The sequence below is a fragment of the Ixodes scapularis genome, unplaced genomic scaffold (genome assembly GCF_016920785.2).
Source record: "Ixodes scapularis isolate PalLabHiFi unplaced genomic scaffold, ASM1692078v2 PGA_scaffold34__4_contigs__length_609834, whole genome shotgun sequence".
Lineage (NCBI taxonomy): Eukaryota > Metazoa > Arthropoda > Arachnida > Ixodida > Ixodidae > Ixodes > Ixodes scapularis.
The window spans coordinates 30,431-54,655 of NW_024609862.1; the positions used below are offsets into that span (position 1 = coordinate 30,431).

General features: G+C 45.3%; 1 pseudogene; it reads right to left on the minus strand.

The window, feature by feature from the left end:
* Window positions 1–21,859: 21,859 nt before the first annotated feature.
* On the minus strand, window positions 21,860–23,814 carry LOC115331678 (annotated as a pseudogene).
* Between the last annotated feature and the right edge of the window lie 411 nt (window positions 23,815–24,225).

Genomic DNA, 24,225 nt, shown 5'->3' on the forward strand with positions numbered 1-24,225 from the left:
GGCCGCCGGCTGCGTGGGAGTGAAGACGAAGAATACTTGTCTCGATCATTCGAATCAACCCGAGGAACACCGCATGATTCCTGCATGTTCGGGCGTTATATGATTGGTTGCGCTCGGTTACGGGGAGCTTTCCCACTTTCCGTTCCCCTTCTCGCGTGGCGCCGAGCGATGGCGCCCGGTTGCGGATCGCACGGTCCGGGGTTCGATTCCCGCTACGCTGCTTCATAAATCTAGCGAATTACGATAAACTATGAACTTCTATATGATATCTATGATTATACATTGCCTGCTTTGGTTATGTATGCGTTTCATGTTACCTTGACCTGCGCGTAACGGTTCTTCGATATGCTCAAGCGCAACGCTTTTCGTATAAGATCAAGCCTTTAACACATTCTGTTCTAAAAAAAAGAACACGTGAGTATTTAGTTAGGTTACTACAGACACGGACGTGTTAAATGTGACTCTTTGGTTGGCGTTCTTATAGGCTAATCCTGCAATGAAGAGCGATAATAAGATGTTTTCTCCACAGTCCACGCCCCTCGTTTTGAAAGCTGTCAGTGACGGTATGCTTTCGCGCGAGTCTTTGCCAGAACTGCACACAATTCTCGTGGGTAACTTGTGAGATATAGTCACTTTTCGAAATGCGGCACAGATTATGTGCGGCCGCCATTAGTTGGTCATAGTCGGATCGAAGCGCTTTCCACGCGAGTGCTGCGTCAGTGCTCGGCGCGAACTCGGAACTAATCGAGCGGCTTCACTCCGGAAGCGATAAGACCAAGTAATGGGGGGCTGCGCATAATCTATGCGTCATTTCACAATTTCAGAGAGAGATGAAGCAATATCTTTGTGTGGCTCGATCCCCCTTTTGGTTCCTTTCCACGTGGTGTCTGGCATGACCACGACGTGTTTTGATGCTTGCAATCCCGATGACTTGTCCTCGCTGGTGAACTGCGCGCTTAGTAAGGCGTGCACGAAGACATAGAGCAAGCCTGTTGGGTAGTTTTTGGCGCATCGTGCCCTGGTAGCACGATACACAGGCACTATCGGATGCCTGTGTTCGCATGCACTTCCAGGAGTCGAATAATTAATTAACTCGTTTATTTTCAGTGTCCACAAACATCTTGACGCCTCCTTAGTGGTGTACTTTCCAACTCCTTTCGAACCAATATAGAAGCGACGATAAGAAAGTTCAATAAAAAAGTTGGCATTAATACAATGTCAAAAGCTACGCGTGTCATAAAAAACGAAAAAAAATGCCAGAGGTAGTTCTTGCAGGGATATTTGAAGTGCTTTAAGGTGTGCGCCCGGAAGTATCAGGCATTCGACAACGGTTTGCTAAGACATCCTGCTGTGATCGCCTTTTGTTTGTTTCACATCAAGATTCAGTGTTGGCCACGCCAGTCACCGCCACCGGTGCAACTCTTGTGCGACTGACAGTATACGTGGATTTCGAGAGTTGCAATCGACAGTATCGATGGCGTATGCGCGACGGAGACGGTGCTTGCTAAAGTATAAAGACCGTGCAATATAGTTGTACCGGCAGCGCCATATAGTCCGGAATTTCCGGAACAATGAGGCATGATCACGGTGGCATAAGTTGCCTTTTTTGGCAGCCGGCGGCGCTGACAAGTGGCCGAGTGCTGTTTCCCCGGACCACTGCCCTGGGTCCATATATGCAGTAGCGGCCTCGAAACGCCGGCACCCGCTAAGAGGGAGGTGGAAGCAGCGATGGCACACGCACTACCGTATCTTCCGGGCTCTAGTCCGCACCCGATGTATAGTTCGCAAAAACCAATTTAGGCAAAAAAGAAAAAAAGTTTTTGCTTAGGTATAGTCCCACACACGGTGCACATAGTCCACACGCCGTGCATAGTCCGCACCTGGTGCTTAGTCGACACGAAAATCTTGTCATGCACGGAACACCTTGACAGTGGCTGCTTTTTTAGCTGACAAAGATGCTCGTATTATACATAAATAATCATTAGCATACTCTTTAATTCACAAAATCCGTAATGTCTCGTCAAAATTAACCATCTTGAAAACAAAATTCCTGTACAGTCCGTACGCGTAGATAGTCCGCACAGCCTAAACTTTCCACTTTTAAACAGGTATAGTCCGGGGACTGTAGGAAAATACGGTACTCAAAGTTGTCATTTTCGGCCACTAGTGGCGCTGATTAGCGGCTGACCTCTACCCCCCCTGCACGCAACCCTGGGGTAAGAAGCAGCAACCGCGAAATGACAGTAGCTGCTAATTAAATGGAAGCAGCGACAACGCGTACTACTCAAAGTTTCCCTTTTTGGCTACCAGGGGCGCTGACAGCGGCTGACTGCTGCGCCCCCTATACATGCTCTGGGGCAATTCTCCACTTTCGCGACCTATCCACTCCGTGCAACGCGACCTGTGCGCTGCCGTGCGGCCGTTACCGAAGATAGGCAGTGAGAACACGAGCAAAACGAATTTACTCCGCGTACATTGTTATGCATTGAAGTCGAAGCGGTGCGGTTGCGCTGCGTTGATAGCATGAGCTACTCGTGGGGACAAAGTTTGATGGTTTTTCAACTCACTGTTGTTTTGTGGGGCAGCGGGGCACGGCCGACATATCTACATTGCCGGTTTGCGCGCTGTGCTCGTTTTTGTGCCAGTAACGCTACAATTGTTAGCGCCGATGGGACGAACTGAAAAACCAGCCCACACTCGCGGGTACGCAGCGCCCATTCCGTTGGCGGGATGCCCTCCAAAGACGTTTCTTCCCCATCGTACGTGTTGATGATCTTTCTGCACCAGTATGGCTGCAGTCTGGAGTTCACGAAGAAAGATTCGAATGGTTCAAAAAGGCGATTTTGAACGGTGCGAACGGCGAATGGTGCAAAAAGGCGATTCGAACGGTGCAAAAAGCGATTTATAGTTATTTACATAGAGGCCTACATCACTGCTCGGCATAATAGCAGAAGTGAGTACATGAAATACATTAATTTCTAACAAAAACATCGAAACACAAACGAACTTGAATAAATGTCAAACACATCCTTCAGTAGCCAAACTTTTCCATTCTTCTATCGTTTTCGAGAAAAAGAAGAAAAAAAAACAAAAAAAAAACGCAAAAACATAAATTGGGCAAAAGTAGGGTCGAATTTTGTTCTGGTGGTCTGCCATTCCTAATATTGCCGCGCGCCAAGTAGGCAGCGCGGCCGTGGCCTAACGGTTATCGCTCTTGCCTCCCACGGACAGGGTTCGATTCCTGGGAGCGGCGCATCTTTTTGTTTATTCCTGCAGACTAGTATTCTGGTAAATTCGAGAGCCATCTTGCTGATTCGAGATTAGAATGTACTACGCGCCGAACCTTCCACGTCGAATGCTCCAGAAGCCAACGTGTGTACAAAAGCGGCTCCGCGTGGCAAGCCGGAGTCAGTTTCACCCCAGCGTTCGACTCTGCTGCTACGCCGACTTCGACGCCCGCGACGCTCTGTTATTATCTTTTGTACCCGTTTATTTTTGGCACAAGTTCGCCACATTAAACGTTTATTTCTTCCTGTTTATCTATTGTTTTTGGTCACCACCCGTGACAATATATAAGAAAGTTTCTCTAAAAACATTTCTCCACTGATTAGAGGGCGATTGTTAAATATAATGTAAACATTTGAACCGAAACATTTTTTGCCGTTCAATTAGTGATTCCCTTTATAAACTAACCTTCATAGTGGTGACACTCGCCCCGTGTTGGTAATCGTTCAAAACAAATCTAGCACATTGATTTTGTATTTTTTAGTTTTTCTATGAAGTTTTTGTGATGGGGATCCCACACCAACTGCTGCATTTTCAATAAAAGGGCGAATAAACGTAAAGTACGAAGTTTCTCTAATTTTGCATGAACCCTGTCGAAAATTTCGTCGTATAAAATTTGGCATGCGTACAGCCTTTAGAGTTATCATTCCCACATGAGATTTCCAAGTTATATCGCAAAACAGAATGACACCCAAGCATTTTACGTTTGAGTTAGCCTGAATTATTGCGGTTGTTATTATGTAGGTTGAGCCAATGAAGTTTTTATTTCGAGTACTATCGTGGACACTGTTAGCTATAACACCGCAGCGGCGGCCGTCCCGTACCCTCAGCGCCTCATAGCAGGTGCCGTCCGAAACTCCGCGCATGCGCCGTGTGGCGGACTCGCTCTTCCCGTTTGCGAGCACACCCTCGCTTTGTCGTCTGCTAGGCGCAGAGCAGTGCGATGCCACAGTGCTGCTCGTCTGGGACCCTGGCCCTAACAAACTGGTCTCAAACTCATTTTAAACCGGCGATTTTGATTGGGGGAGATTGCAGTCAATGAGGCATTAACCCTGTCTACGTTTTTTGTTTTTTTTTCAGAAACAGGATTTCGCAATGCATCTTTCACAATATGCGCTCGCAAACCAGTGTGAGCGCAGCAGGTGTGATACAGAAATAGACTTATACTCCGTTTCACCTAAAGTCCGAATGCAGCGTACGCTACAAAACGACATAGCCAATCAAATAGCGGCAAAGGTGCAATGTCACGGAGTGCATCACCGGGGGACACAATAAGGTGCAAAAAGTGAGCTTTTGTCGCTTTCGGTTGGCCCTATCGTCTCGTAGCATCCGCCGCGCTTAGACCTAAAGTGAAACGGAGTATAACTGCAAGTTTGTCCCATTAAAAAAAAAAAAAGTAGTCTACCGTGATATTACAATTAGTGGCGATGATTATCCTTAGCCAGCGGAGTCAGGGAATCAACCGTGGACACCACTTACGCGGTGGTTTGCTGAACCCTGTTCAGGAAAATTGGCAAGCGCTGTGGCGTCGTCTGCTCCGTGCCTAGCAGACGACAAAGCGAGGGTGTGCTCGCAGGCGGGAAGAGCGAGTCCGCCACACGGCGCATGCGCGGGATTTCGGACGGCGCCTGCTATGAGGCGCTGGGGGTACGGGATGGCCGCCGCTGCCGTGTTATAGCTAACAGTGTCCACGATAGTACATCTCACGTGAACAAACTTTAAGCGTTCAGATTCATTTTCTAATTGTTGCACCACATTAAAAGTTTGTCAAGATCAGCCTGTAAGAAATTTACATCATTCGAATCTTTAATTTTCTTATAAATAATGCAGTCGTCTGTAAATAGCCTTATATTTGATCGTATTCCATTTCATATACCCGCAAGACCAGAACAGAACCCCGGAGAACACCAGATGTAACATCAACGTAATCGGACTTTATACCATTTGGCACAACGCACTGCTTTCGTTTTCTCAGGTAATCCTGGAGCCAACCTAAAATATTATGATTAATAGCAAGTAAGGTAACTTTGTAAATTAACAATTAATGGTTTACGAGATCAAAGGCTGTTTTGAAGTCTAAAAACAGTCTATTTCATTTCCAGTACCCATGGCACCCGCCAAAACGTGAAAAAAAACATCAACAAGCACAGTGACAGAGGATACTCTAGAGTGAAACCCATGCTGATCTCGGATAAGAAAATTAGAAAATTATCTATGGTCAGGTGAGATTACTATAAATCACGTATACTCCACAAGCTCGCGGCATATGCACGTTAAAGAAATAGGTCGGTAATTTTCCACGCAGTTTTTGGGTCCTGATTTGTGTATTGGCACTACATTTGCGATTTTCCAGTCTGTTGGGGGCTTTTGATTCCTTAATGATTTGTTGAAAAACCCACATAAATCGTTTGCCATCTCCAAGGAACAATTTTTCAGTATAAAAAGAAATATTATCAGGCCCGGATGATTTTTTTATATCGATATCTCTTAGTAATAAAGCCATACCGCTGTACGTAATCTCTCCGGGTGAAATGACATGTTCCCTTACAAATCGCACATTAGGGCAACCAAAAAAAAAAAAAAACAGATTCAAAATAATTATTTAGACACGTAGCTTTGTTTTCCTTGTCCACTATCAGCTGTCAGTTTACTAGAAGTGGAGGAACATAGTATCGTCCTTCTTATTTACCTTAACTGCTTTTGAAAACTCCTTAGGGTGCACTTTTAGTTTTGCGTCAAACTCTTCGTAGTACTTTTATTTTGCTCCCTTAACTGCCGTTTTAAAAAGGGTGTCACTTTTTTCTAAGATCGACCTTTTGGCTGCTCCCCCGTTGTCTCTGAATCGTAGATAAGCTCTTCGTTTTCGCTTTATTATCTGCTTAACCTCTTTCATCACCCAAAGGTTTGTTTTTAATTCTAGAAGAGTGTATTCCAGAGGGAACGGAATTGTCAACTAGCTCGTGAACTTTGAGTTTAAAGATGTTCCAGAGCCCATTAATGCCAATATCATCTGCTTGCTTTAAGAAATAAGGTAGGAAACCAACTAGTTCATTTCCTTTGGCATCATAGTTTCCTTTGTCGTAATAAAACACTCTCCTTACTTGGCACTTCTTTTTATGAACCTTTGGGTGAGCTAGCGCTGCCGTCACCACCCCATGATCTGAAATACCAAGCATTACCCAAAACGTTGTTAATCGCTCCCGGTAAATTGCAAAGTAAAAGATCTAAAATATTTCAACCCTATTGAAAATTCCATCAAGCTACGTAATTTGGGACACTGACTGCCAGTCAGCTGCGTTGGTGGAACGTGATGGACCATCAGACGTCATCTGATGGTCCATCAGATGACGTCTTACTGCCACTGCCAAGGGAATTTCATCAACAAGGGCAGCATTTATATAAGAGTAAAGCTATACGCACTCATAAATATCGCCAAATGCCTCGATGAAACAAAATGTTCGAGAAAAAAAAAAAAAAAAAACAAGCAGCACCACCGCGCATCGAACTCGCGACCACATGCGTACAAATCGGACACCTTAACCGCTATGCTACGCCACCGTTAGGGACACTCGATTTGAGTATTTGTTGTATACGAAATGCTTTGGCTGCAAATGCAGTTACGCCGTCAGCATGTTATGCAAAGCGCTCGTACATCACTCGCCGTACTTCAGTTCTACTCACCTGCCATGTAGAGTACTTTCGCGTCGTACAACGATCCTTTTGTTCGCGCATCACCGGCCCAGTAGACCTGGTACACCCTGTCGTCTTCAACTACACCGCTAAAGTCCCTTACATCGTCGGAACTCACAACATGCTGGGTTTTGTCGAGTAGAAATTCTACTAAAACATAAGACATTGTAGAGCCCGGGCAGGATCGACAGGTTGGAGCGAGCGGGCAAACAAAACGAGTCGAGAGCGATCGTTCATGAAAGCTCGGCGAAGCCTCTATGGGCGAAGCGAAGTGCGAAGTGTCGTGTTCGGCGCTTCGGCGGGCTTCTGATCAAGGTTGTCGGTCGGTTGCGTGTCATATCTCTAACGTCAGCGGTTTTATGGGCTCACGTCCCAAAATCGTTTTCTCGTGCATAGATTACTTTTCGTATTCATAGATTTGACGAAATAGTGGTATCCGAACGAACCTTACGTCCTTTGACCGTACGTCTGTCTGCACGTCAAAGCTTTCTGACGTACAGTCAGAGACAATCGATGTACGGTCAGAATCACCACCAAGACATCCTGATGGCATTTCGCAGCGGCCGACTGCCACCAGGAAACCGCCAGAAAGCCGACAAACGGGGTCTGACTGGAGTTTGACTGTCGGTCAGACTAACTTGTTGGCCAATCAGACATGCTTGACGTACAGTCAGGCACAGTCAGCGGTCCACTAGAAAACATTGACTGCCAAACAGGGTTACATTGATGGATTTTTCCTTCGGGAAATACGTGTTCCCTCTGAGAGATATTGCGTTAAATCGAACATTTCTAGAATGGCATTAAATTTAGTATGAAGGTAGCTTCCCGTGCCATGGGCCTTGCCATTCTCCCACATCAAATTGAGGAGATTAAGATCTCTACCCAAAAGAACATATCCCTTAGAGGCCTCAAAGATGATATCTGTTAGTTCTTCTAAGGTACCGTTGCCCTCGTTTGGGGGACGATAAAAACAATCCTACTGCAATATGTTCACCATCAACGGACATTTGGCACCACACTTTATCTATGTTAATACCCGGGATGAGTGTTGGCGTGGTAGGAATATTCTTATCCACAAGAATGAAAACACTTCCACCATGGAGGCTTCTGTCTTTCCTGTGTATACCGAATAATTATCTGGAAACACTTCACTTGAAACCACAGTGGCATATCCAACTCTCTGTCGCTAAGACAATCACACGTTGAGATGTTTGAAGCTATTTAACCATATTAGTTTTAATACTGTGGCAATTTATAACCATTACTGTTCCTACGTCCAAGTGTGCGTTGGCAGTTTTTTTTTTAATTCCGTTTTGATCTGTTACCTTGAACCGGCGTAGCCAAAGTGCACTGCGTAATTTGCGGAGTCATTCTGTATGGTGCCATAATGCAAGAAAGGCGATTTCCACGTCCTTTCGGACGCGGAAAATCGCCTTTCTTTAAATATCGGGTTGCCTGTAGGCAGTAGGTGACTGCAAAACAAAATGGCGGAAGTTTTTGATCAAATGAGTGCAATATAACTGAGTACGTCTCAATAAAAATAAAAAGCCAAAAAATTATAATTTTAAGACATTAAATAAATCATTTTTATTATTTAAGTTTAAATCATATATAAATCAGATGCGCAGGGTGTAGCAAAAATTTTACAGGTATTTTTCCAATGCAAAAACAAACTAGGCATTTCAAAGCGCTCATGCTCTGCCCAAAGGTAGCGTTAGAGGTCCGAACCATAATGCCGAAGTTTCAATTCGATCCGATACTTTATTCAATAACTAAAAGTGATTTTCAAAAAAAAAAAAAAATCAATAGAAAGATTGCGGCCGACGGGGACCTCGAATACATGGGGCTGTATGGCAACAAGAAACCAAAAACGGGCAAAAATGGGCTAAATTTTTCATTGAAATTTTCAGAAAATCACTTATAACTTTTGAAAAAGAACTCCGTTCGGGCCGAACACTTTGACATCTGGTTCGAACCTCTAGCGCCACCTTTGGGTGGAAAATGAGCGTTCGGCGATGCCTAAATTATTGTTGCGGTAAAACCAAAAAAAAAAAAAAGTAGTTTTTTGGGTTTTTTTTTTTTTGGGGGGGGGGGGGGGGGGGGGGAGGTGGGGGGGCACTTCGGATACAGTATTTAGATCATAAAAAAAAACTCATTTCCCTTTTACTAGTCGTTTTAAGCACGGGAAATGGATTCTTCAATCCGCCCAATTATTGAAAACAGTGTAAAAGAAGGATTCACTGTAAATTTAATAATATCAAGGTGCAGAGTAATTAAAAACTGTTTTCTTCATACAAACCACTGTCATACTAAAACTAAAAAAACAAAAAACTTGATAGATAGATATTTTTAAAGCTTTATTTGTTGTAATTGCTTGTGTTGATGAACATTAGTCAAGTTTGAAGCGTATTCTTTCTGGTGTTCCTCAGGGAAGTATATTAGGTCCGTTCCTCTTTCAATATTCACGTTATTGATATTGTGAATATTAACCCTGATGCAACATTCATTAATTATGCCGACGGCACTAGTTTATCTTTATTTTTTTCTGTGGAAAATGTCGATGTGCTTTTTGACATGGCAAATCAGGCGTTATCTGTATTAGAAATATTGAGTAGTATCATTTCACTACAAATCAAAGCGAAAAAACAAAAGCAGTGCTTTTTCGCCCAAAACATAAGCTAGTCACAATTACAAGAGATATTGTTTTGAACTCATCCAAAATAGAAATTGTAAAAGTGACATTTTTACCGAGAAAATGTCATGGTATAGTCATGTCAACTTCCTTATTTCTAAGCTGACACAAGTAGTAGGGGCGAAAAACCGCCACCGGTGTATGTTACCTTAAAATGTTATATTAGTATTATTATTATAGAATTCGTTATTTTACTCCCACATCAATTATTGTAATTTAGTCTGGGGTACAACAACGTCGACGAATCTTTAAAAAAAATACACTTGTACCAGCTAGTTTATTTAAGAAGTTTCGCGTTATCAATATGCATGCTCAATTTAGCTATAGACTTGTCACTAGTCTAAAACTAGAACAAATTAGGAGTACAAACTTTTTGATAAACCTTGGACAGCTCTCTAAAAATATTCACACGTATTCTACTAGTCGTGCGAAATGTTGGGTGGCGTTCACTGCAAGAAAGAACCATGGCACACAAATGACTAAACATACTTTCCCAAAAATACTTAACCTACTTGAAGATAAAGGATTGAAATTCAGTACATTGCCCCTTAGAGAAATTCGACTAATTTTTGTCCACACAGGAATCTGAGCATGAACTAAACTTTTGGGGTTTCATATACCTTCTGTCTGCAAATAGGTCATTTTTGTGTTATAGCCGAGGATAAATATATTATGTCTAAAACACGCATTGTTAAATTGCGGTAATTAAGATTTGTGAATGTTTCTTTTTTTTCCTTCGAGCTGCTGCTACTATGCCTTCTAGGCGGTCAAGGACTTGTCAAGCTGTGCCATACAGCTATTTTTTTTTACTGTCATCATCAACGTACGATGGAAACAAACTCTTTCTTATAATATTTCAGCAAAACAAAATAAGGTATCTCCGAAGTACAAATGAAAATGCCGAGGAAACCCCTCCTTTCCGCCTAATTGTTTTCTATTAGCTTCGTGCAGACGCTTTTACTGTTGCCATTGCTTCTGAGGCCGGTTCTAAACAAAGTATTAAATATCACTCAACAGCACTAAAAGTTTAAAAAAAAATTCAACGACGCAATGGTGTGGTCTTTGAACTCGAGCACAGTTTTAGAGTTGTTTAACGATCATGAAATTATATTTTTGTTTTAAAGTGCTTAAGATGGTGGCATAAGTTCATACAAAAAGTGGCAGGCTCGTGTAAGACAAAACGTATACACTTATACTGACCGATGTAAGATCAACCTTACACATAGAATTATATCTTTCTGTGCCTGTCCCTCCCAGTCGCTCCCTTTGTCGGTCTGTGTATGTGTGCGCGCAATCATACACGTTTTTGTTTGTTTCCTTCGCATTCTCATATGTTTGCAATAAGGTGCCACGTAATTAACGAAAGAAGTGGAAGATAGAAACAAAGCTCGCCTCTCCGATTAGCCCAGAAAAAACACTGCATTTTGCTCGCGTTCAGCTTGTTATGGTTTTTATTTGCCAGATGTTTTTTTTGTTTTTTAATTAGAAACAACATATATTTACACGGACGACTTTAAATTATAGACAAGTATGAATAAAGACGTATTTTAGATATTAGCTTTGCGGGAAGTAATTTTTGTGTAAAAGGTTTTCTCGGGGAAAGTCATCACAGTGAAATTGGTGTCGCCTAAATCACGATTTAAATCGTCTTGATTTTTATCCTCCACCCTGAACTCAATCATTTTGTGGTAGATTCATTTCTGGATACCAATGCCTCGTTGATTTTGCGAAAAAGGGCGGTGGTTTCACCCTCTAGAAGCCGGGTTAGGTTTCTCGTCGGAAGCAAGCCTGCAGTGTGATTGATACAATATGTTCGATTTATTTTCCGGGATATATAAGAAACGGAAAACAGCAACATGTCGTTCATAAGTCTCCCCCTTCCATCATGCAATGTCACCCTCAACGTATCGGCTCGACAAACCAAAATTCCCTTCGTGCACACTTCTGCCGCCACAGCCTCGCACGCGAAAAGGCGCCGCAGGCTGCTGAACGCGTCCCACTGTCGAACGCCAGCTCCTCCACTAGTGGCGCTACGCGCGTTTTTCAAAGCGCCCCCTATCTTTTCCGCACAGGGTGTATAGAAGGCGCGTTGACGCTAGTCAAAATAAGTAAAAATGGCTGTCCTCTGGATGATTGACGTTCAAGAACAGCACGAGGCTAGAAACGCGTAAGCATTTCTAATTTCGTTGAATATGGGCAATTTTAGGGCATTCCTTTACCTTTCTATGTCAACAAGCATTTTGATTGTGAAGTCTATGATGCCCAAAGTAATTAGCGCGATTGTCGCACCTTCCTAGAAGTAGCGTGATCCTTTGAAGCGGCGGCTGCGTGACGGTGCAGGCTCGAGGAAGCGAGTGGCGGCGCACAGCAGAGGACTGAACTGGATGACGCCATTTTGTTCCAGCGGAATCTGCTTTTCATTTGTATTGGTTGTCGTTTCTTGTAAAAAAAAAAAAAAAATATCAAGTAACTTTAATACAACTGCAACCTCGAAATGGTGGTAGCCGGTAAAGGGGAGGCGGAAGCAGCAATGACGCAGGTACTAGTCAAAGTTGCCTTTTTTTGGCCACCAGAGGCGCTGACAAGTGGTCAACCGCTGCACCCCCTGCTCACTGCCCTGGGGCCCCTACACCAGCAACCGAGAAACGCCTGTAGCCGAGGGAGGTGGAAGCAGCGATGAAACAGTCACTACTCAAACTTCCCCCTTTCGCCACCAGGGGCCCTGACAAGCGACCGACTGCTGCGCCCCCTGCTCACTCTCCTGGCGCCATATAGAGCAGCAACCACGAAAGGCCGGTAGCCGCTAAGAGGGGGATGGAAGCGGAAAGGGCGGAAGGGACGTCGTATGATTGCTGATGGCGGGGCGACACAGAGAATAAAAAGATAAAAAGAAAATTCAAAAGAAAAATGACAGGCGCCAGGACGCCCGAAGCTGCTGGGAAACTCGCGTGCCGGGACCGATCGAAGAGGTGCACGCGGCGGCGGCGACTGCGGACTCGGAAAAGCGGCGACATCGATCGGTCGAGCAGTCGCCCCGCGGGGGCGGGCTGGCGCAATACCTTCCGAGAAGACAAGGCCTCGTGCGTGACGTCATCGTTTGTGGACCCCCGCGCTAGTTGTGAGACGCTGCGGGACGTACTGACGCGAGCAAGGCGACGCTGCCGTGGGCCCACAAGTGATGACGTTTGAGGGGAAGGCGGCCTTGTCTTTTACGCGGTATCGGCTGGCAGGTGCACGTTCGATGGAGGCTGTGCGGCCGGAATCGGGGAACGGGACAGGGAGAGGGGGGACACGCCTCGCTGATGCCGCCGATCACCCCCTCCTTCCGCACAGGTAACGCGTGGGGCCAGGATCGCTGGCTCCCACCGGACTCCGAGCAGGGGGGCTGGCTGCTGGGGAGCGACGAGGCAGCGGCGATTTCAATGCGTGGCGTCGTCGACAATGACTGCTGTTTTTATTTGGGCTCGTTTATATCATTGAGAGTGCCGACTTCATAGTGTACCCACCCCCCCCCCCCCCCTTTTTTTTTTTATTGTTCGGGTTTTTGTTTAAAAGGGGGGGGGGGGGGGAGCAAGTTTATGCGCAGGTGGCGCTAATTATCACCGAACCATTTTTCTGATATACTCGTAGTCGTCATACTAGTTGGAACATCAGAGAGCGCCTGTTGTCTTATTTCTGAACGTTTTTGAATTGTTGGGATAGATAACTTTTTGTGAATGTTTTTGGAGTACGTTTCCTCAGAACGATATCTATCCTGTACACGCAGACGACTGGGTGCACCGGCACTCCGTCCTTTCCCCCAAAATGTTTTTCTTTGTCGCGATTCGCGTATGATTAATGGCCAAGAGTATTAACGCCATTGCCGCTCGGAGCACGTGGAGTGAGTCAAAGCTCGCCCTGCAGAACCCAGGAATGGGTTTTTAATCACCACCCAGTGCCCGTTTCGATCGGGATGAGGATCGTTTTGGCATGCGGTCGTGTGTCTCTATACTGCGGGATACACGTTAAAGACCTCAGGCCATATCCATCTTACTGCACTGGCTAAATCCCTCACCTACAGCCAGTCTTCTACACGTGACTCGAAAAATGCGAATCAATTACAATTACAATTACTCTTGGTTAAAAATATTCAACTAAATCACTTAATTACAGGGGAAGAAAAGAAATTGGTCGTTACATGAAAACCTAACCGTTACTTTTCCGTTTACTTCTGATTTTCAAAACGAAATACCTTTTCTGCCAGTTTGAAAACGGGCCTTTCGCACTGTCCATAAGAGAGTCTTAGGGAACCGTTTCTGCACGTCCGATACGGTACGATAGGCCCTCCGGTACGTAGTGCGCATGCGGTTGCCGCAGAAGACTCGCACATGCGCAGTTCGTATCGGAGGGCCCATCGTACCTTATCGGATGCGCAAAAACGGTTACCTAAAGTTCTCTATTCTTAATCCACCAATTTTGATAAACCAACCTCCTGTCCGAGCCTTGGTTAAAAGATTCTTTAGTAGGAAACGTGTACCAACAAAAAAAAATGAAAGCCGTTTACAATTCCCTGTAACGCCGGTTAGAGCGCAGCTTTTGAGGAGGAGGATGGAAGCGTACTGAGGGATAGGTGACTCCTTGAGGTCACGTGACCTCAAGGGGGTCACGTGACTTCAGCGGGGTCACGTGACCTTTGGGGGTCACGTGACCTGAAGGGGTCACATGACCTTAGGGGGTCACGTGACCTCGGGGGGGGGGGTCACGTGACTTCTGGGGGTCACGTGACCTCAGGGGGTCACGTGACTTCTGCGGTCATGTAACTTCTGGGGGTCACGTGACTTCAGGGGGTCACGTGACCTCGGGGGGTCACGTGACCTCGCGGTTACGCCGACGCCGCTCAAGCCGGAAACGGGCCCCTAAAAGCTGCGCTCTAAAAAGCCATCAGAAAAGAGAAGAAAAAATACTAACGGTTTAGGTTTAGAAAGAGTTATATACGTAAAAACAGGGGACGGGACAACACATCAACACATGAAAGATGTGTTGTCCCGTCCCCTGTTTTTACGTATATAACTCTTTCTAAACCTACATCATTACCAACGCGCTCACTAAGAAGTTTACTAACGGTTACAAGTGATTTTAGTACTTCCAGAAGTAATCGGATTACTCTCGTGATTACTTGCTAATAAATGTAATCAAATGATTACAAAATTACACTAAGAAATAATTGATTACAAGTCATTTGATTACTTGTAACGAGTATACCGTACAAGTCGGCCCACGTCGGTGACAGCTGGCGCCCCAGTGGGACACACACTAACGTACCGCTACTTGAACATACACACGAGACAATTACACAGCAAGGCAGCCTATAGCTAAAGTGGTAATCGTCTGATACACCCAACTAGCCTACCCGACAGTACACGCCACGTCACTACACGCCTCTCTTATGAAGTACGCAACTTTTGTACCAGCGTCACGTACTCAAAGCATCCTTGTCCCCGCCCCCTCAGAGACGATACGAAATGACGATCTGTGTGTGAAACGAGCTAAAAAAAAGTAAAGAGAGGAAGACAGACGACAGGCAAGAGAGAGAGAGAAAACCAGGGAGCAAGAAGAACACAAAATGAACGCGGGTTCCGTCATCTAAATTCCCACAAAAAAAACGAAAGACGCGAAGTGCGAGTTGGAACTAACCAAACAGGACTCGGTGGCGCCGGTCCTCCGCCATCAGCTCGCGGAGAAATAAAATCCGCGAAGTGATGCACGACAAATCAAGTAAACATAACCGCAAACATGGCGGCGGGAGGGGACGGGGGGGGGGGGGGGGGGGAGGCGATGTGGACGAAAGGTTGATCTCCCGGCTTCCACGGTTTCACACGGTCTGTAGCACGCGTCCCGTTGGGGCCATACTCCATTCGCCCCTACGCTGGCAGTGTAGAAGTAGCACCGTGTTCGTTGCACCCACGACGTGATCAAGTTCCCGCCGGTACCGAGGCGCAGAGAGCGGGGGTCAGGTGATGAAAGGGAGGCTGCTGATTGGTCCGGTGAGCGCGTGGGTCCCACCGGACTGTCAGCTTGGGGGTGAACGGAAGATGGTACACCCTCTCATGCACGCAAGGTTGGCGATTTGAGCGCCGGAAAATGCGGGGGCAAATTACCGGGATTGGGACGCCCGCGCGTGCTGATGTCGATAGCGATCTCGTGGCCCCCATTGCCGCGAGGTGGCGCTGCGCGTGGCGTCACGTGGTCGCGGTACGCGCATGCGCCCTACGAGGTTTTGAGGCGGGAACTGCGTCATGGCGAATTCAATGCGCGCATAACAGGTATGATTATCCGGGATTTGTAACCATCTTGCGGAGCCAGATGGACATCCTTGTTCACCCTGACCCGTCTCATTACAGTGGAGGCATTTTTAGGGGCCTTCCTATGGTGTATCTGTTTTTCTATTTTTCCGGTGTGAAGCAGTGTTGTACACGTTCCTCAAAAAGAGGAACGAAAGCTCGTTCCTCGTTCTTTTTAATTTTTGGAACGCGTTCCCGTTACAAGTTCCATATTCGAAGAAGGAACTCGTTCCCGTTTCAATAAAAAAAATGGAACGTATTGTTACATATACGTTACATTTGTATTTTGCTGATTAAACCATATTTAGTTAGATTGAGCAAAGTTTTCTTCTGTTATTTATCTATCCGATCAAATAGCAACATACGAATTTGAATATCGCGATGGAAGGGCACCAGGAGAAGGAAACAAGCGAAAGCAGGGTTTCACTTGGTGATATATTCACCTTCAAAAATCTCGGCTTTTAACCATATTCCTGTTTGTGGTGGGAAATTCAGATGAATCAAATGTACTGTTACTCCACATCGCACCAGCGTTTCACAACAAACTCGCACGTTTCAACTTAACAAAGTCACTTGTACGAACTTAACAACAATTGCTTCTCGATCTTGCTGTCCGCCAGACGAGCAAGTGAAGAAGAGGGTAGGGCTTTTGGAAGTTTAGTCCTACAAGTCCTTCGTGAAGGTCGGATTTGTTGTTCAATTTGAAGGTAGGGGACAAGTTGAAAAGTAGTAAAGGTTAATTTATGTGTATCTTTTAAGTCAGCAATATTCGGGATACAAGGGTGTGCTTGATGTTTGCTAACCTGCTCTTTTGTTGTAAATGTAGGTCTCTTTGTGGAAGCTTAGCGATGGCTGTAGTCGCCTTGGCTTTTAGGGTGTATGAGGATTCGTGAAATCAAAGAAAGTAGCTGAGTTCAAATCGTCCCTCTTTCTGTGTCTTTTCCTTCGACTAAAAGTTTCGCTTTTTGTACCGCAGCAACATCGGGCATTGAAAAAAAAAGAATCGATTTCCACTAGCGCTCCTGAGCCCGACTGTTACCAAGCGAGAACCACAAAAAATGAGCCCTAAGATAAGTAACCAAAAAGTTAACGAGATCCTGCTCTTCGCAAAGATATTGTTTCTATACTTTTTAGAATTTGTCTCTTAAAAATAAAATAAAAATTACCCCACTAGAGGAAAAAAAGGAACGCCGTTCTTTTTTCCCTTCCAGCAAAAATGTAACGCGTTCCCGTTCCAGTTCCACCGATGCAAAATGGAACGGCGGCGTTCCTTCGTTCCTCCAAAAAGGAACGCGTTCCAGGAACGACGTTCCTTGGAACGCCGCTCCGTACAACACTGGTGTGAGGACGCTGAATATTTTTCCTTTCTCCGAAAAACCGGCCTCGCTGGTGATTTTTGCTATAAGAAAGCGTCAATTTATGACTTTCCCAAGCAAAACAAGTAATACCCCATGTGTGGCTCACAGCTACATGATCTTCAAACATCTTGCTTCATCTTTCCCTCTTACCTCTCTGACTCACCGGAACCATTCACCCCGTCAACGGAGGTCAACACATCTTTCAGTGTCCACCTTCTTGATTATTCTAAAAATGCAAAAGAAAATAATAAACAAACCACTCAGACTGCAGAGCGCGAAGTGCACGTGATGCTAAGGTTGTCGGTACCGTGGAATTAAAATCAGCCGCACGAGAAGTTGAGAAAACGGGAAAGGCGTAGATCTCTTTAACGCCTGTCTCGGTTCAAGTACTGATGGCAGCTGTGTGGAGGGATGTTTTTGTTTCTCTATTTCTTTGATATGACTCATGCCGTGATTTACTCAATATATCTGTGACTAATCTCTCTAGAGGAAAAGCACACATGCTGTGCCATTACGTTTCCAATGACAGATTCTCTTCAAAACGGGTTATTAAACATGCAATCCAGCCGAATGTTGTCAGCAATTAGCCAAATCAGGCGATGACAAGAGTCACGCATGTTCCAGATACTCCCGATATTAAAAAACGACACTCTGGCGAAATGCACACGCAATAATAGGGAGTTTTATTAGACCCTCTTCGAGAACTGATAACGGTATCCAATAACGAAATCCGATAACAATAGAATGCTTGCGCAGAGCGCCCACGGAGTGACATCACCAACGGAGTGCGAAAAGAGGCTTCAGAAGGTCGTTCATGCATTCTGATAATATTGCTCGATACGCCGCCGGCGTCTGCGTGCACCCATTGTAATGATATCGGCTATCGTTATCGTAGCATAAAAAAACAACCCTCTAAAACTCTCTAATCGCAAGTCTGCTCAATGGCCCAAACGTAAACGGACAGAATTACAGGAATCCAGAAACAATCAACTAGGACTCCCTGTATATTATACCCAAAAGAGCAATATTGACAAGTAACAATATTGATCCGATCTTATAAAAGAGCTCGCGCTGAAAAAAAAAAAGCCTAGGCCAGTCTCTGCTCAGATGCCACACCTTCCATCTGATTCCGAAACAAGGTGTGAGAAGCAACCTAGAACGTCGGTCTTGCACTTCCGACTCTGCCGGTCACGGAACATTTGCCTCTGCTGAGCTGAATCTACACGAAGCATGAAAAGCCTCCTGCCGCCAGAAAGCCCCGTACGTGCTGTCGGAGAATGCTGCTGAAAACTAAAAAAAAATTTCGCAAGCGCATCCCCAAGTTACGAAGAAAGGCGCAGAAAACAGCCGTGTTTGTACTATGTTGGAGGTCAGAACGTTATCGATATTTACAATAATACATCGGATACTATATAATTTTAGCAGAAGAGCAGGAGGACTACGACGCCGTTGTTCTGAAGTTCGAAAACGACTGCAGTCCAAGGAGGCAGCGGACTTACGAGCGATATGTTTTCCGCTCACGACAACGAAAAACTAAAACTCTCTATGATACCTCAGAAGGCGAACCGTGGCGTGTATATTTTTTCATCACACGCATTTACGTAACGCATAAAATAAAGAAGTTAATATATTCCGTGAACATCAAATATTTAATACGGACAAGCACGCTATAAGGTAAAAACATTTGGAAGTTGTTTTTTTACCGTTGGTATAGCTGTGGTGTACACTACCTTACAAAAGTAAATAGCCTCCTTTGTCCATGTGGGCAAAGTGGGCTAGAGCTAGCGTACATATGGGCAAAGCGGCGACATGACAACTTCGGCTGTCCACGAGATACCCCGATTGGATCCCACTTTGTTTGCCTGAGGGCATGCTCGACTTGGACAGCTGGTGCAATACCCCCGTAGGTCCCACGTCGGCTCTTCGGGGGCAAAGATAGCACGGATGTGGGCTCCAAGGAGGCAAAACGGAAGCGTGCCCAAATTGAACTGCCCGCGTAATTTCCAAAATGGTACAGCACGTCTGCTGATATCGTGAACGTTAAGTGAACGTTCTGAAAATTTAACGTAGGAGATCCGTTTAATGAGATACCATATCAGCAAGAAATTCTATTTAAAGCGCGAGAGAAAAGTTCTGGGCCTGGAAAACGTTTTTGCTAACTTTCTACTCAGAATGTCTGTAGAAAGGGCAATCTCACACGAAATCCCCCCCCCCCCCCAAAAAAAAAAAAAAAAAAAAGAAGCGCAGAGGTTTTTTTTTTATTTTGTACACGTAAAATGACCAATCTTTTACTACCTTTTTTAAGACCCAACAAAACATGCGCATTGATATAATTATCAAAAGGCTTATAATTGTTCCGGTAAGCACTTGAGGATAGGATGCCTCCATTAACGCGCCTCCGTCCAGGGTGGAGACATCTCCGCCGGCGACGCCATCTTGGTTCAATCGCGTGTAGATGCGCTATTTCGGGTGGGCTACTTCTAGCCTAGGATGCGCTTACGTACGCTTACGTCGTGCAACATCCATTACGTGTTGCATTTTCTAACTCAGACGCGCATCTCAGAGAGCCTTTTTACTCATATAAATAAAAGATAAATGAGCGGACGTGACGCAAACATTGTGAAAAGCGACCGCACGGGCTTCGCGCTTTCACGTCTTTTTTTTATTGCCACACATTTTTTCTGCTAAAACGAGCGCAGCACTTTAAAATGGCAACCCCTGTGAGTACTATTCGAGATATGAAGTAGCACATAATTGCAAAATAATATAGATTTAACAACTTTGCGACGGGTTGTTATAAATGGACCAGCTGTTCTACCATTATAGAGACACTTATTGCAGAGCTCGGTTTGTATATTATGCACTTGTTCGGTAATTTATTATACCAAATAATACGTTTACTAGCACATGCCATGTTACAGGAAAAAGACACAAATACCTCAACTCAGTATACAACAAGGTTTATTTCTGCAAAAGCGAAAAGCTGCATCTCACTGCAGGTTGGTACCGGTGACCGTTTGCTACAGTAACCATCATTCGACTCCTCTGGCTAACTTAGCCAATGCAAGTAAACGCGCAGGCGCATCACGACAAAACGCTCCAACAACCTGCGCATTATATTTGGGTGTTCGTTGCACAGGAGGAACAGGAACAGATTGCTCAATAAATCGTCTTACGGTCTTGACTGGGCTCTTCAAAAGACAAATGTCCTCTTCTTCTGAGAATGCTTTAAATACCCCCTTACAACAAGAAACCAAGTTGAAGACCTCCAGGCTGACGTACGTGAGGTGTTTTCCACCTTGAACATATTTTTCATAAGCATGCACACGAGCGTGATCCTCGGAAGCCTCTTCTCCTGTGAGCATTAGTGTGCAGACACGGCACGACTGTACAGCGCAGCATAGGTTTTACCAAAAACCTTGCCAAATGAGCAACAATGTCGCACTCGGCTCTAGAGAGTGGTTCCATTTCTATAATCTCATCATCTCCTGGAGGCTCTTCAACTTCCTGATGCACTTCTTTGATTTCTGCGGAGAGAAAATCTACCAGGTAGGTGCTGTCGTCAATGTCACTAATTTGTCACTATTTTGAGTGCATGTTTCACGTCATATACGTTCGGCACTGCAGAACTCATCCTGACAATTGAAAACAGGTTCTCAAGACAGTCTTGAGCTAACCGTCCCATTAGCACAAAACTGTAGCCACACTCTTTGAAAAGAACACCGTAAAATGGCAACATTACGGTTGTCGACATTAGTACCCCTGCCTGGCATGGCTTCTATACTTTCTTCACTCCGAACCCCAAGCTCTCAACGACTAAAATACTGAGCTTCATGGTTGAAATGACCTTCTGATACTGGCTCTCATTCGCAAAACTTCAAGCAACGACAGGATGGCAACAAGTCATTAGGGTGTACCATTTGAACACAGTTAAAAAAAAAACAAGAAAAAAAAAAGGCAGTTGCTTTGGCCTCAACCGGCAGTTTTTTCGGTTGGATAAAATACCGAATGGCCGAGGGAGCTTCCCTGAATGGCTGAATGCGACTTTCATTTTCGTGAAATGGCCATTTGGCAGATGAGCACTGTTTAAGTTGGGTGCCACACGCAGCTGCTGTGTCCAACTTTAGCACCATATCCACATGCTGTATGAGACTTCACTGCTTGGCAAATTGAAGTTGGAGACTACCTCGCCACTTAGATGCATTACATCTTTTCGTACGAGGTGACCTCTTGGATTTTTCAAAACATGTGCGGGGGGTCTGGCATGAAGATCAATGACTTACCATCATCAGAGGGATGCGGCACACTGCATATATATACGGTCACAGAAATACGGGAACTGGAGAGGTTCAGGGATCTCCACATATGGCACGGTTAGAACTGCCCATATCACACGTCACACAGAACATACACAGTGAAATGTCCAAACAGAGCTTGATTAAGTAAAAAACAGACTTCTTCATCTCGTTTCCCTTTATATATGCGCCCGAGGAGTTGTACGCTATGACTTGCTCTTAGCGTGAGTTGATTCCTCCCACCATAGAAACGAGAGCATGGTTTGCACGATGGTCACTCTTGGGCAGCGTCGTTTTGCCAAGCAAAGTGTCATTGCCCCGGTCCAACAGAACGCCTTTTCGAATTTCCATTTCATCACGAAAAATGACGCATTTTTTTTCAATGTCTGACATCGCAACGACTTTTGTTTCTATCACACGCCATATTTCAGTTAGCACACCGGGCTGAAGTGACAGGTGTTGCAGTCTTCTGCACAGCGTCCTTCTCGTCGGAAGGGGGATGCCCTGCTCAAGTAGGAGGTCATACCCTGTGAAGCCGCAGGCGAACTTGCGCTGTAGTCCCTTCCGTGTGGTGTCAGCACTCCAAGCACAGCCCCTTCTGTTTAGTTTTTCCAAAACACGTTTTTAGTCCTCGTCTAGAAATGTCAAATTTCTGGTGAACGTGGAAAGTTTTGTTTCTAACTGCCCTGTTTCTCTCAAAGCTCTCTTTAACTTCTTCCTTGCAGCTGACCGGCTCTCTTCCAACTCGCAGTTTTTCCTTCTTGTGTCTTGCAAAGTTTTCCGCGGTTCACTTGTATGCAGAGTCACGATATTAACCGTGCCGTCCAGGCGGTCGTGTACATTTTCTTCTGAAATGGAGTTTGCCTGAGTGTCCTCCGTGCCTGAGTCTTCTTAGTCCGAAGCTCCTGCAGCAGAATTTGACAAAGGGCCTGCAGTGGCGGCACCTTCACGATCAGCCGGAGGGCTCGCGGTGCGTGGGACATTCTTCGCTTCAGCTGCGCTGCTCAGGGAAGGGAGAGACACTCAGCACAGATTTAAACACAAAATAAAATTGTACGCAACCGAATCAGATACAGATGTAGTAATACTTACGTCTGAAATCGAACAGCGTAGGTACAGTTGTCCGCTTGAGAAGTCGCCGCCCATCTTGACGGCTCATCTCGTACTGGTCTTCTTCGAAGTGCCGCTGAAATAAACAAGAAATGAGATTATTCTTTATGTGCATATTGGAAGGCAGAGACGTGAGTGTAAACAAAAACTGAACAGCATATTTGCATAATATCTGACGTGAAAACAATCCTGATGTAAGTACTAATGAAACAGGGACAAGGTCATGTCATTGTGTGACAGACGTTGAGCTGTGCGACATGGCCATGAAATATATCACACGCCGACTACCGAGATATATCGCGATGTTGCATTCGCGAGTATCGTCTCGAAAACATATTATTGACCATGCTCGAGATTCGCCATCGACGATTATTTTCACACACACAAAAAGAATGCACAAAAAAAAAAAAAAAAGAAAAGTCGGTGGTCATTCGCGAATCAAGGCTATTGATCGAAAGGCGAAGATAGCATGCAGTCACTGAACTACAGAAAGTTGGTGTACGCGCACGCGACAATATTCCGCGCTTATCAGATCGTTTCAGGCTCTTTGAATAGTAAAACAAGCACAAAAATCATCCCAACTTTGTACACGAGCGAGAAACTCTCACGCTGAAGAGCTACCCCCTGAACCTATCTTAATCTGGGAAGGCTAATGAGTGAATATGTCCTAACGGCAGAAAAGGGGTATTGATATAGTTATTACCATTAAAACTCGGGATCGGGTGCTTTAGAGGATCAATTTCTTACGTCCCAACTCCGATTGATCGTTCGATCCGACCGGTGAGTCACGAAGCGAGGGCTGATTTTGAGTGGAGCAACTCCCATCATGGAGCAATCGATCGGAGCTGCTAAGACGATTTCTGAATACTGCCTCATATCGTAATAAAGGGGGCGTGCTTTTCTAACTTACCTCGCAGATCCTCGAGGTATGACTTGCCTTCCAGCGATCGAGGCTTGAAGCGGGAGTCCCATTTTCTTCTTCGCACCTTTTCTTGGGGAAAGCGGAAGCATCGGACTTCCTTTGCCGACGAAGCGGCCCAAATGGACACAGAACAGCCGGTCATGCTAACGCTCGACGACTAGGAGATCAGTGGGAAGACCAGAAACACTTTTTCGCATACGGCCCTACTCATGGGAAAAGAGTCGTACCGCACGTCCAACCGCACGTACCGCACCCCGCACACATACTCCGTTTAACTACTTTTGAAACAAGATATCGTCGTGGCCAAGAAGTGGCAGCGTGGCGCGGGTCAAAAGATGTCCTCACCCTGGAATCCGGCGAGGACTGACATCGAGGTACCCTACTTGGGAAAGAGAGGCATGTCCAATTGTTATTGCACTGCGATACACCACATCGTAAAGAATTGATGAAATGATAAGATGTCTTACATCGTCTGGGGAGTGATGAGACGATCCCGAACGGGCTAAGGTTCCCGTGGGGAACCTTATGATGGGTTGCCCATGTAGGCCCACGT